The following is a 10,828-nucleotide window of genomic DNA, read 5'->3' as shown; positions in this document are numbered from 1 at the left end:
GAACTTATGTGTATTGGCTCATTTAACAGAATAGCTCTATGGAGGAAGGTCTATTAATATCTCCCTTTTGCAGATAGAAAAACAGACTCAGAGAGGTAATATTATGCTTAGCTTTGGACAAGATGGGTGTTGGTCTAAAGGTTAGAGGGTTTTGCTCTGGTCCTTCTCCAGTCAACATCCCTCCATGGGGTAAAACGCCCCCGAGACCAAGGGGATATGCCTTCTGGGAGCCTGTGTCCCCTTTCTAGACCACACTTTGGGTAGCCAGGACATGGGAATCTCTTGCTCAAATGGTCCAGGACTACTTCCAGGACCCATGTGGACATCTCTCATCTACCTTTCTGCCAGTGTGTGCACCTCTGGCCAAAGGGTGGCTGAGAAACAGCTGTTCAAAGAGGGTGTGGCTGAAACTTGGACATGCGGGTGGGATATTCCCATGCATGTACATGAGACCCCTTGTGAGTTGTTTGGAATGGAGACGTGTTTGTTAAGAGAAGAGGAGGTGGCTGTATTTCTGCACAGAACTCTAAGGAATCAGATCTCTAAGCTGAACCTAGCTTTTCTCTTTTAAAATATATTTTAACTTTTTCTTTCTTCTTCATTGATTTTGAGAGAGAGAGGAAGGGGGAGGGAGAGAGAGAGATAGAAACATCAATGAGAGAGAACATCATTTGGTCTCCTCCTGCATGCCCCCCACTGGGGATCGAGCCCACGACCTGGACAGGTGCCCTGACCAGGAATCGAACCAGCGACTTCTTGATGCACGGGTTGACACTCAACCACTGAGCCACACTGACCAGGCCTGAACCTAGCTTTTCAACGTCAGGTTTCTTTGAAGAATATACAAGAGCAATGCTGGGTGGTAGGAGGTGAGGGGTACCTGTGGACAGGTGGGGTGAGGAGAAACCTCGCAGCCCATGGTGCCAGCACCTCCACTGGCACTCCAGCCTTGCAGATGACCTAGCCAAGGTGGCATGACTGGAAACTGTAGAACCAGGCTCTGAGTCCAGGTCTGTGTGAATATTTCCTTCTTTCATGAAGGTCCAGGACAGTCTCGACCAAAAGTCAGAACTTTGACTTCCTGAAGGTGTCTATTGGTTAGAAAGTTGGGTCACAATGCATCTGCTCGAGTTCTCTTCCCAGAGAAGAGAACCTCCTTTTCTCCCTAGAGTGTGAATTTATGGAGCATAAGGGCCCTTATTCTCTTTGACTTTGTTTATTTCATGCACCTGGCCCAGCTTTGGCCCAGAGTAGTCACTTGGCAAATGCTGCTGACCTATTGGACCCACAGTCTAGAGAGGAAGAGGCTAATCAAACAATCATGGTTCAAGGTGCTATGGTCATGTTGATGTCCAGCAGATGGGGAAAGTCTGGAACAGAGGTGGATGTGGGGAACTACTGGGAGCATTGCCTGGGGAGGCCTATTAAATGAGTTGCCTTTTACTCTGTTAGCCTGGGAACCCATTTTATGGCATTATAAGGATTCAGAATGAGTCACCCCAAGATGTGCTTCTGTGGTATGCAGATTATTTTGAGCTAAAGGCAACCAGCACCCTGCAGGCACAAGCAAAACTTCTGCTTCTCCTCTTAACTACCTAGAAGAATTTAAATTAGGGGTCTTGTGCACAGTAATTGGCCTGAGATAAGCTTTCTGACTTATTTATATGGCAGGGCAAACTAGTAATTACTGAACATTGGATGGTCTTATCGTCCTGCATGGTCTTCCTTGCCTCTGAAGTGCCTTACCTCATCCTTGGCTCAGAACGCTGTAAATACCTTTTAACTTTCTGCCCCTGAACCTCTCATGTATGTGGAGTCTCTGGCTCTCTCACGTACATGGGGTTCCCACACGCACGTATGTAATTAAATTTGGTTGTTTTCTCTTGCTGATTTGTCTCATGTAGATTTAGTTATTGGGCCAGCCGAAAGGTCCTTGAGGAGTAAAGGAAAGTTCCTTTCTCTCCCACGGGGTGAAGACTGATGAGTTCCCTTCCTGCTGCATGGGCTCTCACCCCCTCCCACCTCCTTGGAGACACCAGGTCATGACCCTCTATGATGGGCAGCACGTTCTCATTCATGTAGTGAATGGACAGGAGACAACAATCCCTTTCCCCTCAAGCTCTGTGGGTTGAAGCCACTGGATTTGCAAGGGAGAGTGAGTACTTGTGTGAGGGGCATGGTGAGGGGCAGGGTGGGGAGTCACAAGCTCTAGTTCGGGGGATATGGACCCTCCTACCCATCCCCACCACCACTGTGCAAATCAGACCCCACTAGGGGACCGATCACAGTAGCCTACTGACAGGTTTCTCTGTCTCTCAACCTTTTCCTCAATTACTCTCAAAATTAATCTCTCAGAGGTGTAGTTTTGATCATGTGCCACACAAGCCTCCAATGCCAAACGTGGCTGGCAAGTGATTAGTATCTATTGATCTAAATACTCACTCAAACTGATAAGAGAAGCCTTAAGACTTCAACAGGTAAACGGGCGAAGGCTGCGGACCCAGCTCTTCCCCAGCAGGATCAGCAGAGTCAGCACACACTTGGAAAATGGGTCAACAGGTAACCAGGTGAAAGATGTGGACAACCACTTAGGCCAGGAGGACAAGTAGAGAATCAACAAGTACTTGGAAAATAGTCCTGCCCATTAATAATCAAAGAGATGGAAATGAGAGCAGTATGGGGGGAGCAGCCCCTACTTACTAAAGTAGCAGAATTACAATGGCCGTCACCCAGCCAGTGCTGGCAAAGCTAGATGGAGTCTGTGCTCCCGAAGTCTCTGGAAGCAACGTGCAATACTCTGGGAACGAGTCTAGGCAAGTGTAACAAGAACCTTGAAAATATCATCACCTTTTGACCTATTTATCTCATCTCCAGGAATTGATCTTAAGAACATAATTCAATACGAAATAAATTTCCCGGCATGCCACTGGGGTGATCCTTCTAGTGACATGGCTAAGAAAACCATAGCTAACCTAGTCAATGCAAAATTGTGGCCACAAAAATGATAATTATGAAGAATACACAGAAACTTGGAAACTGTGTATAACATCTCGTTTATTGAGAAAAAGCAGAATACACGATTCCCATGACTACTGTGATTGCAACCACGAACAGCAAGTGTCGGTGTTGACAAAGTCTGGAGAGTATACAAAAATGAAAATTACTTCACATTGGGAGAATGATGAGTGATTTTCCTTTTCGTTTAAGGATCTTCCTTGTTAATGTTGTTGAAATGTGATTTTCACGACAGGATGAGTTCTATAAAAATAAAACCTCTTTTATTATAAAATACAGTCACAATTCTTTAGCCCATGTTCACTATAATAATTACCATGATTACATTTGTTAAATGTTCATTACATTCCAGGCAGTGAGGTGAGTCACGTATGTTATTTCCTTGGCTTTTCATGACAACCCTGTGAGTAAAGACTAATACTATACTCATCTCACAGATTAAGAATCTGAGATCCGCCCTGGCGGGTTTGGCTCAGCGGTTGAAGCGTCAGCCCAGGGACCGGGGAGTCCCCGGTTCAGTTCCCGCTATACAGTTCCCGCTATACCTCAGTTGCAGTTTGTCCCTGGCCCCGATTGGGGTCGTGTGGGTGGCAACCATTCTTTCTCACATTGATGTTTTTTTTCTCTCTCTCTTCCTCCCTCTCTCCCTCCCGCTCTATCTGAAGATAAATGCAGGAATGTCCTTGGGTGAGGATAAAAAAAAAGAATCTGAGATCCTTCAAGGTTGGCCCACCTGCCTAACTGTTTCCTAACTGGCTGAGCTGGGCTCCAAACTCAGGCTGTCTGACTCTGGAATGTGTGCTGATTTCAGTGTTTAATGAACTTCAGTCTTCATTGTATCAATCTGGGGATAACTGTAGCACACACACCATGTGCTATGATTTACTTAATCTTTAAATTGCAATCAACTCACTTTTTAGACACTTGAAAACCTCCTGTAGCATTAACTTAAGCAAGAATTGCCTTAGAATCATCTCTTAAATGTGTTGGTTATATTTTCCAAAGTGTGATAAAATACAAAAACATTAATGATATATAAAAAAAATCACCTATCCCTGGCCGGTTTGGCTCAGTGGTTAGAGCGTCGGCCTGAGGTCCCAAGAGACCTGGGTTCGGTTCCTGCTGAGGGCATGTACCTCGGTTGCAGTTTGTCCCCAGCCCTGGTTGGGTTGTGCGGGTGGCAGCCACTCGATGTGTCCCTTTCACATTGATGTTTCTCTCTCTCTCTCCCTTCCACTCTATCTGAACAACAAAATGGAAAAAGGTTCTCAGGTAAGGATAAAAAAGAAAAAATCACCTAAAATCATCTTGTACACTCCTCTTTGGGACAAACAGAACTAGCTTGTGCCCCAACTTCCCATTCCAGTTTTACTTCCTTCACACCCCTGCCCTTTCAGTCACTCCTGGGGCCTGAACCTGTCCTAGCTAGAAGCTCTCTCTGGGCTCTTCCAGCCCCTCCCAGCTGGGTGCATTCAGACCCGTCCTGTGTCCCTCCCAGTCCCCAGGCTCAGTGTTTCCCCAAGGTTTCTGAGCCATGTCCAGATGAAAGCCATTAGTGAACAATGGACACTCAGATACAAAAAGTTGCCTCCCATAATAACAAATTTCTATTTATTAAGCTCCTACTATGTGCCAGGCACTATACCAGAAGCTTTATATACACATGGTCTCTATTGGCTTTTCCCATCGACTGGCACATCTCTGGGCCAAAGTATATACATTAAGCAATTTATTTTATTTTATTGTTGTAAGGATACTTTATATCAGTGGTTCTCAACCTTTCTAATGCCGTGACCCTTTAATACAGTTCCTCATGTTGTGGTGACCTCCAATCATAAAATTATTTTTGTTGCTACTTCATAATTATAATTTTGCTACTATTATGAATTGTAATGTAAATATCTGATATGCAGGATGTATTTTCATTGTTACAAATTGAACAGAATTAAAGCATAGTGATTAATCACAAAAACAATATGTAATTATATATTGTGAAATATTTATTTCTAATTACAAATAAATGAAATTTTGTCTTGAAGCATGGTGTCGCATGGGTAACAGTCTTAACATAACAAGAGTAAACTATGCTGCTACATTTTGTGACAGTATGCATAAAAAACCAACGTCAGTGCGAAGGTTGAGATTGCTTCTATCTCACCAGATCAGAAATTCTCAGGGAAGTCTTTGCAAGAACACAACGAAGATCATCTTTCACAACAAGTCTACTTCTGTATTTAGACTTGATAACCAACAAGCTGGAAAACCCTGTTTGACAAAGATATGTTGTTGGAAATGGAAGAAGAAGGCGCAACACAGTCTCAGACAGAACAGGATATAACACTTGATACAGAATTTTGTAACTGGCATTGTAGAGAAATCAGTTCTCGCTGCATCGCTGTTAATAAGTTCAATGAACTCCTCTTGTGCTGTCTCAGGAACATCTTCAACTTTGACTGTGAATGAGCTCTGGCAAGTGCAAATGGGGTGTCAGGTAGTTTTAGAAAGTACGATGAAATTTTGTCTGCAAGCATGTGCAAGTATTCTTTCACAGAAATTATCATTGTAATCCTTTTGTCTGGTTCAATGTCATGTTCCTCAAAGAAAGCAGATAAGGTAGGCAACAGATAAATTTTATTTTCATCCATTTCTTTTCCCCCAAAGCTGAAGTTTCATTTGGAATGATCAGATTTTTTCAGACAAATCGAGACAGTTGCATTTGGTCCTTGCAGTGATAAATTTAACTCATTCAAGTAGCAAAGATGTCAACCAAGTAAGCTATTTTCTGCAGTTCACTTTTATTGCTAAAAAGTGCTTCGAACTGCGGTCTTGCTTTGTGATTAAAAAACGTTTTGAGTTCATCATGAAGCTCAAAAACATGTTTTAAAACTGTTCCTGTCAACAACCATCTCACTTCAGTGTGAAATAGCAGAGCATTATTTGGCGCATCCAACTCGTTGCACAGTTGTGAAAACAGTCGACTGTTTAAAGTGCTCGTCTTTACAAAATTGACAGAACTTATGATGCTTTTCATTACTTCTTGTAACTCTTGTGGCAGTGTCTTTGTTGCTAATATTTGCCAATGAATCATACAGTGAGTTCCGACGACTTTTGATGACTCATTCAGTACCAAACGTTGGAATCCAGATCGACATCCTAGCATAGCTGGAGCACCATCTGTGCAAACACCACAAACCTTTTCCCAAGAGATCTTATGCTCTTTCAGAAATGAACCAACTGTGTCAAATACATCATGTGCAGTAGTAGTCGTTTCAAGAGGTTTGCAAAAAGAAACTCATCTTTAAAGTCACCATCATTAATATACCTCACGTAAACCAGTAACTGTGAACAGTGTGCAACATCTGTAGATTAATCAAGCTGGATACTAAATATTCGAAGTGGAGCAGATTTAATTTCTTGGATTACCTGATCAAGACTATCAGCAGATGACTTCCGGTCAAGATGGCGGCGTAGGTAAACGCGGTATCGCGTCCTCCCACAACACCAAAGTTACAACTTAAACTACAGAACAATCATCATTCAAAATCGCCTGACATTGAGCTGAACGGAAGTCCTACAACTACAGAATTAAAGCAGCAGCCACATCGAGACTGGTAGGAGGGGCGGAGGCGGACGGGCTGGTCCCACACCCACGTGTGGTGGATAAAAATCAGGACACCTCGGCTGGGAAGGTCTTTCCTGAGGACTGAGGGGTCCCTGTCCCACACCAGGTGCCCTGCTCAGGGTTCCAGTGCCAGGAAGAGTAGTCCCCATAACTTCTGGCTGGAAAACCAGCGGGAACTGAGGCTCAGGGAGGCTGAGGTGGCTGGAGCCCCAGGCAGCTCCTTAAAGGGCCCGCACACAGACTTATCGGACTCCCTCCCTCTAAGCTTGGAGGGGAGGCAGCTCGAGGGGCACCAGAGACATACAGGGAAGAACTGAGCTGTTTGGCACTAAAGCGAGGGCTAGAGAGGGGGCTTCCTCGGGGACAAACGTGCTGTCAGAGGCCTTTGTTCCTTTGGTGAGCCCTTCTCTAGGGCAGCAGACAGCTGCCATATCTGGGACTCCAGCAACCTGGCTCACACTGGTAGCCCCGCCCTGGTGATTCCCTGAAGCCCTGCCCCACCCAACTTTCAGGCCCACCCAAGCTGTTGCCACTTGCTTCACCATAGGATTGGCCTGTCTTGGATCCTGCTTCAGGTTTTCCTAAATTCTTTCAAATAAGCAGCATCTGGTCTCAGCGAGCCCCATACCTCTCGTTAAGTAATACATAGAAACAAACACAGGGAGCCAGCCAAAATGAGGAGACAAAGAAACAGGTCCCAAATGAAAGAACAGAACAAAACTCCAGTAAAAGAACTAAGCGAGATGAAGATAAGCAATTTAACAGATTCTGAGTTCAAAATACTGCTTATAAGGATGCTCAATGGGAAGATATAAAAAAGTGGAAGCACATACCCTGTTCATGGATTGGAAGAATTAACATAATTAAAATGTCCATACTACCCAAAGCAATCTATAGATTCAATGCAATCCCCATCAAAATACCAACGACATATTTCATAGAACTAGAACAAATACTTCAAAAGTTCATATGGAACCAAAAAAGACCCCGAATAGCCACAGCAATCTTGAAAAAGAAGAACAAAGTAGGTGGGATCACAATACCAGATATCAGGTTATACTACAAAGCGACTGTAACCAAAACAGCCTGGTACTGGCACAAGAACAGGCATATAGACCAGTGGAACAGAACTGAAAACCCAGAAATGGACCCAAGGCAATACGCTCAATTAATATTTGACAAAGGTGGCAAGAGCATACAGTGGAGTAAAGACAGCCTCTTTAATAAATGGTGTTGGGAAAATTGGACAGCTACATGCAAAAAAATGAAACTAGACCATCAACTTACACCATACACAAAAATAAACTCAAAATGGATAAAAGACTTAAATGTGACCCGTGAATCCATAAAAATTCTAGAAGAAAATGTAGGCAACAAAATTTCGGACATCATACGGAGCAGAATTTTCACTGATACATCACCTAAGGCAACAGAAATAAAGGAGAAAATGAACACATGGGACTACATCAAACTAAAAAGCTTCTGCACAGCAAAAGAAACAATCATCAAAATGGAAAGGCAACCCACTGTATGGGAGAACATCATTGCCAATGATGTATCAGATAAGGGGTTAATTTCCAATATATATAGAGTGCTCATACAACTCCACAAAAGGAAGACAAAGAACCCAATTAAAAAATGGGCAGAGGAGCTGAATAGACACCTCTCCAAACAGGACATACAAATGGCCAAGAGACATATGAAGAAATGCTCAACATCACTAATCATCAGAGAGATGCAAATTAAAACAACAATGAGATATCACCTCACACCTGTCAGAATGGCCGCCATCAACAAATCATCAAACAACAACTGTTGGCGAGGGTGTGGAGAAAAGGGGACTCTAATACACTGCTGGTGGGAATGCAGACTGGTGCAACCGCTATGGAAAACAATATGGTGCTACCTCAAAAAATTAAAAATTGAACTTCCATTTGACCCAGTGATCCCACTGCTGGGAATATACCCTAAGAAGCCTGAAACACCAATCAGGAAGAATATATGTACCCCCATGTTCATAGCAGCACTATTTACAATAGCTAAGATCTGGAAACAGCCCAAGTGTCCACCAGTAGACGAATGGATAAAAAAGCTGTGGTACATATACACAATGGAGTACTATGCAGCGGTAAGAAAGAAAGATCTCTTATCCTTTGAGACGACATGGAGGGACCTGGAAAGTATTATCCTAAGTGAAAGAAGCCAAGCAGAAAAAGACAAATACCACATGATCTCACTTATATACGGAATATAATGAACATAACAGTCTGAGGAATACAGTAGACCCAGACACATGGAAGTAGGGCACAGACTGACATCCCTCAGAAGAGGGGATGGGGGTGGGGGGGGTGGGAAGAGATAAACCACAGAACTTATATGCATGTATGCATGACCAATGGACATGGACAACTAAGCCGGGGACAGGGTGGAGGGGGGTAGGGTGGGGGGTGCCAATGGGGTAAAAAGGTAAAATATCTGTACCAAAAAAATAAATAAAAATTCATAAAAAAAAAAAAAAAAAAGATGCTCAATGAACTTAGTGAAAACCTCAGCGAACTTAGTGAGGGCCTCAAGAGCATAAAAAAGGACCAGTCAGAAATGATGGATGCACAGTCAGAAATGAAGGAGGCATTAACTGAAATAAAGAATAATTTACACAGATTCAATAGTAGAGTAGGTAAAGAAGCAAACCATTGATTTGGAATATAAGGAAGCAAAAAAACGCCCAATCAGAACCGCAAAAAGAAAAAAGAAGCCAAAAAAAATGAGGATAGTGTAAGGAGCCTCTGGGACAACTTCAAGTGTGCCAACATTCACATCTTGGGGGTGCCAGAAGGAGAAGAGAGAGAACAAGAAATAGAAAACCTATTGGAAACAATAATGGCAGAAAACTTTCCTAACTTGGTGAAGGAAACAGACATAAGTCCAGGAAGCACAGAGAGTCCCAAACAAGATGAACCCCAAGAGGTTCACACCAAGACACATCGTCATCAAAATGCAAAAGGTTCAAGACAAAGAGAGAATCTTAAAAACAGCAAGAGAAAAGTAGTTAGTTACCTACAAGGGGGTTCCCATAAGACTGTCAGCTTATTTCTCAAAAGAAACTTTGCAGGCCAGAAGGGAGTGGCAAGAAATATTCAGAGTGGTGAAAAGGAAGAACCTACAACCAAGATTACTCTATCCTGCAAAGCTGTCATTTAGAATCGATGGCCATATAAAGAGTTTCTAGATAAGAAAAAGTTAAAGGAGTTCATCACCACTAAACTGTTATTATATGAAATGTTGAAGGGTCTTCTTGAAGAAAAAGATAAAATATATGAACAAACCAAATGGTAATGAATACATATCTATCAACAATGGAATCTACAAACAAAATGAACAGGCAGAACAGAAACATTCTCGTAGATACAGAGAACATTTTGTTGGTTGCCAGATGGGAGGGAGTTTGGGGAAATGGGTGAAAAAGGTGAAGGGATTAAGAAGAACAAATTAGTTGCTAGACTGACAAACCTGAAAGAGAAGGGGGTTGGGGGATGGGAAGAAATAAACCAAAGAACTTATATGCATAACCAGTGGACAGAGACAACACTGTGGAAAACAGCAGGAGGGGGGTGGGAGTGGGGAGGATGGGAGGTCAATGGGGGGAAAATGAGGAACATCTGTAATACATTCAACAATAAAGATTAAAAAAAAAAGAATATCAGCAGACATGTCATCTATTCTTCTGCGATCAGTGTTATTAGATAAGGAAATTACACTCAATTTTGTAACAAATTCATCTTCAATCATAACTCAAACAATGTCCTTGGCCACTGGCAACAGTAAATCCTCAGCAATGGTGTGAGGTTTCATAGCTCTGGTGATTCTGAGTGCCACCAAATATGAAGCTTCAATGGCTGCTACGTTTTGTTTGTGGTACTTGCCACCAGTGTCAAGTCTGGCTTTCTTGAGTCCATCAGCTTTGCTTCTAAAATAGTTGGTATCCTTGCCAGCAAAGCTCAGATACTTGTTATCAAAATGGCATTTTAGTTTGTTCGGCTTCATAGATTCTATTGATAGAACTTCACAACAAATAACACATTGTGGTTTCTCAATTTCTACTGTAATTATTGAGGTGAAACCATACTTTAAAAAATCCTCACTATATTTTCTTTTTTTTTTTATCCTCACCTGAGGACATTTTTCCATTTT

Source organism: Molossus molossus, unplaced genomic scaffold, assembly GCF_014108415.1.
Source record: "Molossus molossus isolate mMolMol1 unplaced genomic scaffold, mMolMol1.p scaffold_m16_p_13, whole genome shotgun sequence".
Taxonomy (NCBI): Eukaryota; Metazoa; Chordata; class Mammalia; order Chiroptera; family Molossidae; genus Molossus; species Molossus molossus.
This window is presented reverse-complemented; position numbering follows the sequence as displayed.